A 10,293-nucleotide genomic window follows, 5' to 3' on the forward strand; every position below is an offset into this window, starting at 1 on the left:
AATGGTTCTCAGTTAGTCTGTTTATCAGTGTGACTGTTTCGGTTTCCTTCAAGACAAATGATTAGGTGCACCGGTCTTTATCAGTGTGTTTAAGTATGTTCTTCAGGTGTGGACTCAACTTTGCCCTCTACCTCCAGCTGCCAACTCCTTTCCACACTAGGGTGTAAATAGTTGGAACATACAGATACACACATAAATCTGCTCCATGCTATTTTAGAAAGTTTACTCTTTCTCAGCGACACCAGAGCAACCACGAAAGAGTCCACGTTTTCTCCATAAAGGAAGCAATTCTATATCCGAGTAAGGATTAGGAAAGGGGCGAGAAAAGAAAGAAATGGATAAAGCAGAGTGATAGGAAAAACCAAAGGATCTCAATGGATAAAAAAGACAGGGAGAGATTAAAGTTCACTAAATACTTGCACTGGGCCCTTACATTCTCCGCTTCACTCCTTAGGACAACTGTGATGGACGCGGAACATTATTACCTCTTTCCTACCGATGGGGCCACTGAAACTGGGAAAGAGAAGTAGCTTGCTAAAAGTTATACAGGCAGTAAGTGATGGACCTCCCAAAAGTCCAACCATTTTCAATGTTTTATTGATGAAGCAACTGAGGTTCAGAGATGTAAAACAACTTGCCCAGGGTCACCGGCAAATCAGTAGCGGAGCTGGGATTCGAGCCAAGTCTGTTGCTTCAAAGGAATTTCAAGGCAAAGCCTAAACACCAAAAATTGGAAGGTGGATAAATATATATGACAAGGCAATCTTATTTAAATACACCTCGGTCAGCAACCACCCTACAAGTCTACTGGAGGAGGAATGCATGTTTTATTAGTCAGGATAGGCTAAATTTGCTGCAGTAATAAATGAACCCTGAAATCCCAGTGACTTCACACAGGAAACGTTTGATTCTTACTCAACGGCCACCACGTGTCAAGCAATTCTTTGAAGCTCTCTTTGGTCACTCCAAGACCCAAGCTTCTTCCCTACTGCGGTTTCCCTATGTTGATAAAGATTCCATGATCACCCCCCACAAGAAAGAAAAAAAGGGAGGCACAATGCTTTTAATTGCCTGGACGTGGAAGTCACACAGACCCCTGCTTCTCACAGTCCATTGGCCAGAATCAATCACGGGTCCCAACCTTCCTGCAAGGGGAGCTGGGACACAACGGAAACCCCTGGACATCGTGTGCACTAATGACCTCTGCGACATGTCTCACCTTTCTTTTGCATCATACTTGAATTTTGAGTAGCTCTGTAAAAACAAAAAAAGAACACAACGGAATTCCCTGACAGGTCTAACGGAAGCAGCAACAGGTCAATGGCAGGATGCTTTGCGCAGCCAAGTAGCAGCATCTAAAAGCTGAGTGATGATGGCGATCTCTGGAAGCTCTGGATATCCTGAGAAATCTGGAGGTCACTGTCACAGCCGTCATTGTACAGAGTTAAGGATATGGAGTGAGCCCTGCCACCTCACTTTGAGAGGAGCTGGAAACACCTACCTTTTCAACCCATCATGACTAGTTATCTTCAGATGAAAGGGATGTTCTAAATTCAGCAACTGTAAAACAAACTGAATGTTTAACATGTAAGTAACCAATAACACGCGGTAATAAAGAAACCTTGAAATTTCAGTGGTTTAACATAAGACACATTGGATTCTCACAGGATCTTGATTCCCCCAGGAAGAACCCTCAGATGAACCTACACTGTTCAGCGACATTTGCCTAAGGAAGGCGAGCTTTTGTTAAAAAGTCAGTGAACTCAGGGCGCCTGGGTGGCTCAGTCGGTCAAGCATCCAACTCTTGATCTCGGCTCAGGCCATGATCTCACAGTTCATGAAACAGAGCCCCATGTCCGGGTCTCCGCTGATAGCGCAGACCTTGGCTGGGATTCTTTCTTTCCCTCACACTCTCTGCCCTCCCTGGCTTGCTCTCTTTCTCCTGCTCTCTCTCTCAAAATAAATACATGTAAAAAAAAAAAAAAAAGTCACTGAACTCAAGCTTCCTGGGGGACAATCAGCAAGAGAGGCTTGAAGTATCATGAGACTCAGTGTCTCCATCCTCAGGTCCCATTTCTTTATTCATTCCATTTATCAACACCATGCCATGCTCTGAAGAGTTGAGAGAGTATTAGTCAAGACGTTTTCTTTATTTAAAGTGACAGAAACCCAACTCAAACTGGCTTAAGGAAAAGAAGGGGATGTTTCGTTCATGTAACCAAGAACTGCTACATGGGGAGAGTCTGCCTGAGAATGAAGCCAACAGGGAAAACAATTGATCTAAGAGGAAGAGGTGTCAATTTTGATGTGTCAACCGAACTCCTTGATCCAATTGTACCTAAATAAAAAACAAAAAACAAAAAATACAGTTGGGTAAGCAATAAATGTTGTTGCTTCTTAAAATGTGCTGTAAGGGCACCTGGGGGGTTCAGTTGGTTGTGTCCAACTCTTGATTTTGGCTCAGGTCATGATCCCAGAGTCATGGGATCAAGCCCTGCATCAGGTTCCAAGCTGAGCGTGAAGCCTGCTTAGGATTCTCTTTCTCTCTCCCTCTGCCCCCTCTCCCATGCTCACAAGCACTCTCTCACTCTCTCTAAAATAAAAAATAAAATAAAATATGTGGTATATTGTTTGATTGGGCTCATTTGATATTAGTTTCTATTGTTTACAATTCAAAGAGCTCTTGCCAATAAATGTTGAAGTATTTGGCTTATTTTACCAGCTATGGGGAGCCATGGAAGGATAAGATTTTGGACAAGAGGACACAGTCAAGTTTTCCTATGATATAAGTCACTGACCATGGCCCCATGGCCCTTCATGAATCAATATTCACTCAGCTGTCTGTGTGGCTCAGTCAGTGAAGCATCTGACTTTGGCTCAGGTCATGATCTCACAGTTCCTGAGTTCGAGTACCTCATCAGGTAAGCTGGGGCCCCACTTCTCTCTCTGTTTCTCCCTCTCTTTCTCTTTGCTCCTCGCTCACTTGTGCCCTCTCTCAAAAAAAATTTTTTTTTAATCATTATTCACTCAATTGTGCCATGGGTATTTATGCCTACTAAATATCAGGCTCTGATTTATGTGATTAATATAGAAGTAAAAAGGACAGACAAGTCTCTGTGAAGTTTATATCCCAGTAGGGAAAACAGACAACAAACACATGGATAAGATGACTGATCTTCAGTCAAAGGGGCAAGTTCGATGAGTACTGCTTTCACTCCAGGGCAGTCTCAATTCTGGGGAGATGAATTGGTCTCATATTCTGACCCTGGAGGAAGATCAGTTTCTGGGTAAATGACATCCCAACCTCCTGTCCCCAACTCTGCGATAGTGAATTTGCTCTCACCTTTGAGATCTGCCAGCCATTTCTTTTATGTTAGCCAAGAGAGCAGTCAGACACAACTCCATGCTAGAACTTCTTGGTCCTGGATTGGAGCCCCCAATCTGCCCAGGAAGCCATCCTCTGTTGTTCTTGTTTCATAGTTTAACAACAGAATGAACTGGGGACTCCTAGCCTGCTCAGTCAATAAAGCATGCAACCCTTGATCTTGGGGTCATGAGTTTGAGCCCCACATATGGTGTAGAGTTTACTTAAAATAAAATTTTAAATTTTAAATTAAACAAAACAAAACAAAATAAAATAAAAACAGTAGAATTGGATAAGACAATGCCTGCGTTCTGTGACTCTAAGAGCAACATGACATATTCCATTGTAGACACCTATCACAATTCCTGGTTCATGGTACATGCACACTAAATATTTACTGAACTGGTTATCAACTGATTGATTAGCTGAGATGCACAGGAAGATTACAATTCAATGCCTCCAACATGAGAACATGCATATCAGAGAAAACCAAAGTTACACACTTCTCTTTAAAGTATTTGACTTCTGGGTTAATTGTGTAGCTCCCTCCTGGCGAGTTTCCTGAGAATTGTCTGGTGCATGGCTGGGGCCCAAAGCCTAGAAGAGACACTGGCATGTAGACAGTGCTCCACAAAATAAACGAATGAGTGAATTAATACTAGAAGGGTTTACAGAGTGAGCCACGGAAGGTTTACAAAGGCAGCAGCATTTGACCAGAACCCAGAACGATTCTTAGAATTTCGAAAGCGAAATTACAACTTTGCTTCGGCACGATCGACGTCCAAGGCAACGTGACAACGGACTGTCGACCAAAAGACTAAAGTCAGAAAACAGTCCGGGAAATAACTTGGAAAAACCAAATTCAGAGAGGCATGAATGCAGTGAGGAAGCAGTATGTAACAGCTATCAACTGCTGCAAAACAAACCACTCCAAAATGCAGATGCTTTAGAAAAAGAGTAACTTTACAGGGGAGAAACCTGGAAAACACTGTTCTAATTAAGTGTCAAAGCGGTGCTCGCTTCAGCAGCACATATACTAAAACTGGAACGATACAGAGAAGACTAGCATGGCCCCTGTGCAAGGATGGCAGGCCAATTCATGAAGTGTCCCATACTTTTTTTAAAAAGTGTCAAAGTTAACATCACCGAATGATGTCAAGTGGATCTCACGTTCCCCCTGGTATAATGTGATGAGAAGGACATTTTACCTCACATCTGTGGTATTTTTTCCCAAACCTGAGAACTCCAGTCTACTCATGAAAAGAAAAAAAAAAAAAAAATCAGGCAAACCCAAGTGGAAGGACATTCTACAGAATTCCTAACCAGCAAACCTACAGCTGTCAAAGTCAGGAAAACAAGGAAGACTGAGAAGCTCTCACAGGTCAGAGGAGACTAAGGAAAGACTTAGTCTTTGCATTTGGCGTCTTGGATTGGATCCTGGAATAGAAAAATGGCGTTATTCCAAATACTGCCTTCAGGTTAGTTCATAGTAGCATTACCATTGCTGGTTTGTTACTTTTGACAAAGAGACTTGTACCACAGTAGTGTAAGATGATAACACTGGGGGGAATTGAAACTGGGTGGTGGACATATTATCTTTCCAACCCTTCCATAAACTTGAAACTATCACCCCCCCCCCCCAAAAAAAAAGGAGTGCCATTCATTTAGCCCACAACTGTGTGGGGTAGGAGGTTTGGGTGGGGCTCTGCTGGGTGGTTCTAGTCTGGGCTGGGCTCACTTGTGCATCCACATTCAGCTGTAGCTCAATGAGACAGTTCTGCCTCTAGGACATGGCTGGCTTGGGGCAGGGCCACCTTGAATCTACCCCATCTCGTATCCCACCCTCCAGCATTCCAGCTTGTTTGTCTTCGTGGCAACTGGCAGGTTTCTAAGAAAGAGCAGGAAAAGTACACAAAGCTCCTCGAGACCTGGACTTGGAAACAGCAGGCCAACAACTCTATCTCGCTGTGATGGCCAAAGCTGGTCATAAGGCCAGCCCCTCAATGTCTTCTTGTATCAGTGGGAAGAAGAGTAACCACATTAGAGCATTTTTATAAGGGTAGGACTTATGTAAGGCAGTGCCTGGCTCCCCCCTTCCCACTGCCCAGCCCACACCTCACTGCAGGAGAACAAAAACACGAAGGTGTCATCCTCATGCCATCCTCTGTGACGCGTCACAGCTCTGTTAGAAAGCACAACCAGGGCAGCTTCCCGCCCCTTCAAGGACCAGACCATCCTCTGTAGAGTGTGAGCTGGACAGCGGCACACTAGGCACCAGACGGGGCTTCCCACGTCTTTTCTTTCTTAAGACACCAGTTAGGAGGGTGTTACCATCCTTGCTTTATGGAAAGCCAGGCGTGGAGAGCTTGGGGTCACAGAGCTGTGGGGTGAGAGCACGGAGATTACAACCAAGCTGGCAACTGCAGGGTATTATCCCTACCCCTTGCTATGTTCTCCTCCAACACCCAGCCCCCACTTAATATCACGCTCAATTCCAAACACCGTATGGTCCTTGCTTGAGGCTGGGGCACCCTGGAGACCAACTCTGAGCAGCATCTGGTCACCACGATTCTGAATTAAAGACCCCGCATACCCTTCACCTTCCCCAGTGGAACTACTTCCAACACTGCTATCCCAACACCCGCCCTCAAGAACTACAGTTGTTTAGAAGCGAAACATCAGGGAGTAAGATAATGAGACTTCAAAATTACCGTTATTCAACCCCAAGGCTCAACTAGAAGCATTCCCAGCTTCCCATCCCTCCACCTGAGAGCCAGGGTCTCCAAATCACCACTGAGGCACCAAGAGAGGTGTGAAGATGCAAAATCCTACACTTCCAGAACCGGAGAGGAGTCCAAAGCTTTCACTGAGCAGATGTGACCGTGAAGCCCAGAGACACGGTGACTTGTCCCCAGCGCTAACTGGAAACACGAGAAATCCAAAGTGGTTTTCTGCCCAGGATTGCATTTGACGAGGACACTGTAAAGCCATGGAACACAAATCATTGTTTTACAGAGGAGAGGCTGAGTTAGCAGATTGAGGGTATCCAGGTGTCTGGGCAAAACTGGGAGCAAGACCGCCTTCTGACTCCTAGTGCATCACATCAGCAACAAGGACCCCGTCTGGTCTAGTCTGACCGTGTGTCTTTAGGTAAATCATGACTCTCTGAGCCTAGTTTTCTCATCTGTAAAATGTGGATGAGGATGATCATACCACAAGGGCTGCTGGAAAACTTGAAACGAAACAATAGTAATCAGGCTCCTTGATATTTATCCAAAACAACTGAAAACTTTTGTGTCCACACAAAAACCTACACAGAGATTTTTATAGCAGCTCTATTCATAGTTGCCAAAACTTGGAAGCAACCAAGATGTCCTGTAAGTAAGTGGGTAGATAGCATGGGACATCCACACAATGGAATATTACTCAGGGCTGAAACGAAATGAGCTATCAAGGCATGAAAAGACATTGAGAAACCTTCCGTGCATGTTACTAAGTGAAAGAAACCAATTTGAAAAGGCTACATGCTGTGTGATTTCAACTCTTTGCCATTCTGGGAAAAACAAAACTGTGCAGACAGTAAAAATATCAGTGGTTCTGGACAGGGGTAGGGGGTGAGAGAAGGATGAATAGATTGAACAGAATGTTTAGGGCATTAAAAAAAAAAATGGATGATACCATAATAATGAATACATGTCACTATAAATTTGTCCAAACCCTAGAAACTATAATGCCAAGAGTGAACTCTCAGGTAAACTGAACTTCAGTGGATCATAATGTGTCAATGTGGGTTCATCTTCGGTGGAAAGTGGACCATCCAGTGAGTGTTGTAGATAATAGGGGGAGGCTGTGCATGTGTGGGGCAGGGAATATATGGGAAATACCATCTCCTCAATTATGCTGTGAACATTAAATTGCTCTAAAAAAATAAATTCTTTAAAAATATTTTTTTAATAAAAAAAATGTTAATAAGGGGTGTCTGGGTAGCTCAATTGGTGAAGCATCCGACTTCAGCTCAGGTCATCATTTCAGTTCGAGACCCACATCAGGCTCAGAGCCTGGAGCCTGCTTTGGATTCTGTGTCTCCTTCTCTCTCTGCCCCTCCCCCTCTTGCGCTCTCTCTCTCTCTCTCTCTCTCTCTCTCTCTCAAAAATAAATAAACATTAAAAAATATTTTTTAATTTTTAAAAAAATGTTAATAAAATGAAATCATGGTGCATCAAGCTTTAGATGTAGAATTTAGAACATGGCACATGCTGCATGAATGATAGCTGTTTATATGATGAGTCTAGTTCCAAAGCCCAGTGTTTGGTTTTTTTAAAATGTTACTCAGTTAAGTGCCTTATTTGGAGTTTAAAAGGATTCTGATTGTCTCCGTGGTCTCCTTTCACTCTGTTCCTTTTTTTTTTTTTTTAATAATAGAGTGAGGACGACTGGGTGGCTAAATCGGTTCAGTGTCTGACTCTTGATTTCAGTTTAGGTCATGATCCCAGGGTCGTGGGATTGAGCCCCACATCATGGACCCTGCTTAAGATTCTCTCTCTTCCCCCCACCTTTGCCCCTCTCCTGCTCAGGTTCTCTTTCTCTCTTTCTCTCTCTCTCTCTCTCTTAAAAAAAAAAAAAGTGTCACTTTAGAGACACAGAACTTTTGTTCGAGCTCTGATGTAATATTTAGATGATTTATTCACAAAAGGTGATCTGTGGATTCAAGCACCTTGTTTTATGGCCAGAATTCTTTCTAACTCATTCAACTTAGATTTAGTTGATTTTCCAGAGGCAAGGGCTGAATGTTGCTTTCCATATCAGAGATCTGTGTTTTGTTTTTGTTCTAAAGGTTTCATTTTTTTTTTAAGCTCCACCCACAAAGTGGAGCTCAAACTTACAACCCCAGGGCCAAGAGTCACACACTCTACCAACTGAGCCAGCCCAGCATTCCAGAGACTCCTATTTTGATCCTAAGTAACGGAGAAGTGCTACATTTTCCCCTTTTGTTTTCTTTTGCTCATCCTGGTCAGCTAAAAGGAACACAACTCGGGGCGCCTGGGTGGCTCAGTCGGTTAAGCGTCCGACTTCGGCTCAGGTCATGATCTCACCGTCCGTGAGTTCAAGCCCCGCATCCGGCTCTGTGCTGACAGCTCGGAGCCTGGAGCCTGCTTCGGATTCTGCGTCTCTTCCATCTCTCTGTTCCTCCCCTGCTTGTTCTCCGTCTCCCAAAAATAAATAAGTGTAAAATAAATAAGTAAATAAAAGGAACACAACTCACAACCCATGTCAAAAAAGGCCTTACTTCTAGGTGCTTCTGAGTCTATTTTCTGAGTGGACCTTGTGTCCACTCCCTTCGTCCTGATCCACCTTTACATTTAGATAAGTTATGAAGTCCTGCCTCTCAACAATTCTTACCCATCAACACTTATCAAGGCGAGGGAATTTGTAGCTAAAATCTTTGGCCTCAGGACTCTGTCTCATTCCTTTCCTGGGTCACCCAAGACATTTCCACTAACCCAGGGGAGTACACAGGTGAGGCTAACCAGACCCTTCCTGAAAGCAAGAATAACTGCCCATTAACTGCGAGTATTTGCTGAGCACATGTGACGTGCCAGACAAAAGCAGCAGATTATGCGCATGGTCTCATTTATTCCCAAGAACCTGGTGAGGTTGGTGCCATTATTACGCCCATTTTAAAGATGAGGGGACTGAGGCTCAGAGTGTTTGAGCCATTTGGATTGCAAGAGCGTGGACAGCAGGACTTGAACTTCAGGGCATCTGTTCTCTGTCCACTTCCTGCTTCGTGAGTAGGAAGTGAATGGACTGTGAATAGGAATGTTCCACTTATTTCTTCCGGTTCCGACCCTCAGATGGCTACAAGAGGCTCTACTGACCCTCCCTGACATCTCTGTCTCGTGCTCACTTCACCCACGTGATTTCATTGATATCTTTCAGGAAGCCAAGGTTGGCTAATATCATTTTCGCTGAAAATTCAGATTTTTTTTTTTTTTTTAAGGTCAGGACATCTACCCTAATGGACTGCATTTTCCCAGTGACTATCCGCCTAATCATAGTCTGTGCTCTCCAGTTTCAAAGTCTCTCTCCTGCCCTCTTCAGACTGCCTCGGTTTGAATCTCCGCTCTCCTGTTTACTCACTGATTGCAGACACATTATTTAACCTCCTCGTGCTGCGGTTACCTCCTGTGCAGGATGTAAATAAGAACGGTATATCCTTCTGATTGGGTTGCTGTGAGGACGGAATGATAAATACACCTGAGCGAGTGGGTTCCACCGTGCGACAGTTGGCACTCTGGACTCGGATCGATACACCTGAGTGCTCGGAGGAAAGTCGCAGGACGAAAATCTCTCCATCCTGGAGCGTGTCCCTGGGATCACACTCGTACCTCATCTGGAGACAAGGTCCGACTTCGCTCGGTTCCCCTGGGTGGCTCAGCGGGTTAAGCGCCCCACCCTTGGTGTCTGCTCAGGTTCACGGGTTCGTGAGTTCAAGCCCCACATCAGGCTCTGCACCAACAGTGCAGAGCCTGCTTGGGATTCTCTCTCTCCCTCTCGCTCTGCCCCTCCCCCACCTGCGTGCGCGCGTGCGCGCCCGCGCTCTCTCTCCCAAAAATAAATAAACGTGTTTTAACAGTTTAAACAGTAAAATAAAATAATAAAATAAAATACTCCACTGGGCAGTGAAACTAGACTAAAATGTTTAAAGACACGTCAATTCCCGGTGTTGGCTAAGCCTTCTCCAGTCACAGCGTTCTGTACCTTCAATCCTGTCCTACGCGCCGGGAGCTGTCTCCCGCAGCTCCCTCTGTCCACCTGCTCCGCACACATCTTTTTATTGCACTGCCAGGTGTAGCTCATTTGCAGGGGAGCAGGCCTCTACGCTGATAAGGCACAAAGAATAAGCTACAGAGAAATGGTCCAGCCAT

The 10,293-nt window shown here is 44.6% G+C and overlaps 1 non-coding gene across 1 annotated transcript; it reads left to right on the forward strand.

The window, feature by feature from the left end:
- The first annotated feature begins 4,376 nt into the window (after nucleotides 1–4,376).
- Nucleotides 4,377–4,483, forward strand: LOC122235195. The gene has a single exon (XR_006213321.1). It is a non-coding gene; the product is annotated as a U6 spliceosomal RNA (small nuclear RNA).
- The last annotated feature ends 5,810 nt before the right edge of the window (nucleotides 4,484–10,293 follow it).

Source organism: Panthera tigris, chromosome F2, assembly GCF_018350195.1.
Source record: "Panthera tigris isolate Pti1 chromosome F2, P.tigris_Pti1_mat1.1, whole genome shotgun sequence".
NCBI classification, from domain to species: Eukaryota; Metazoa; Chordata; class Mammalia; order Carnivora; family Felidae; genus Panthera; species Panthera tigris.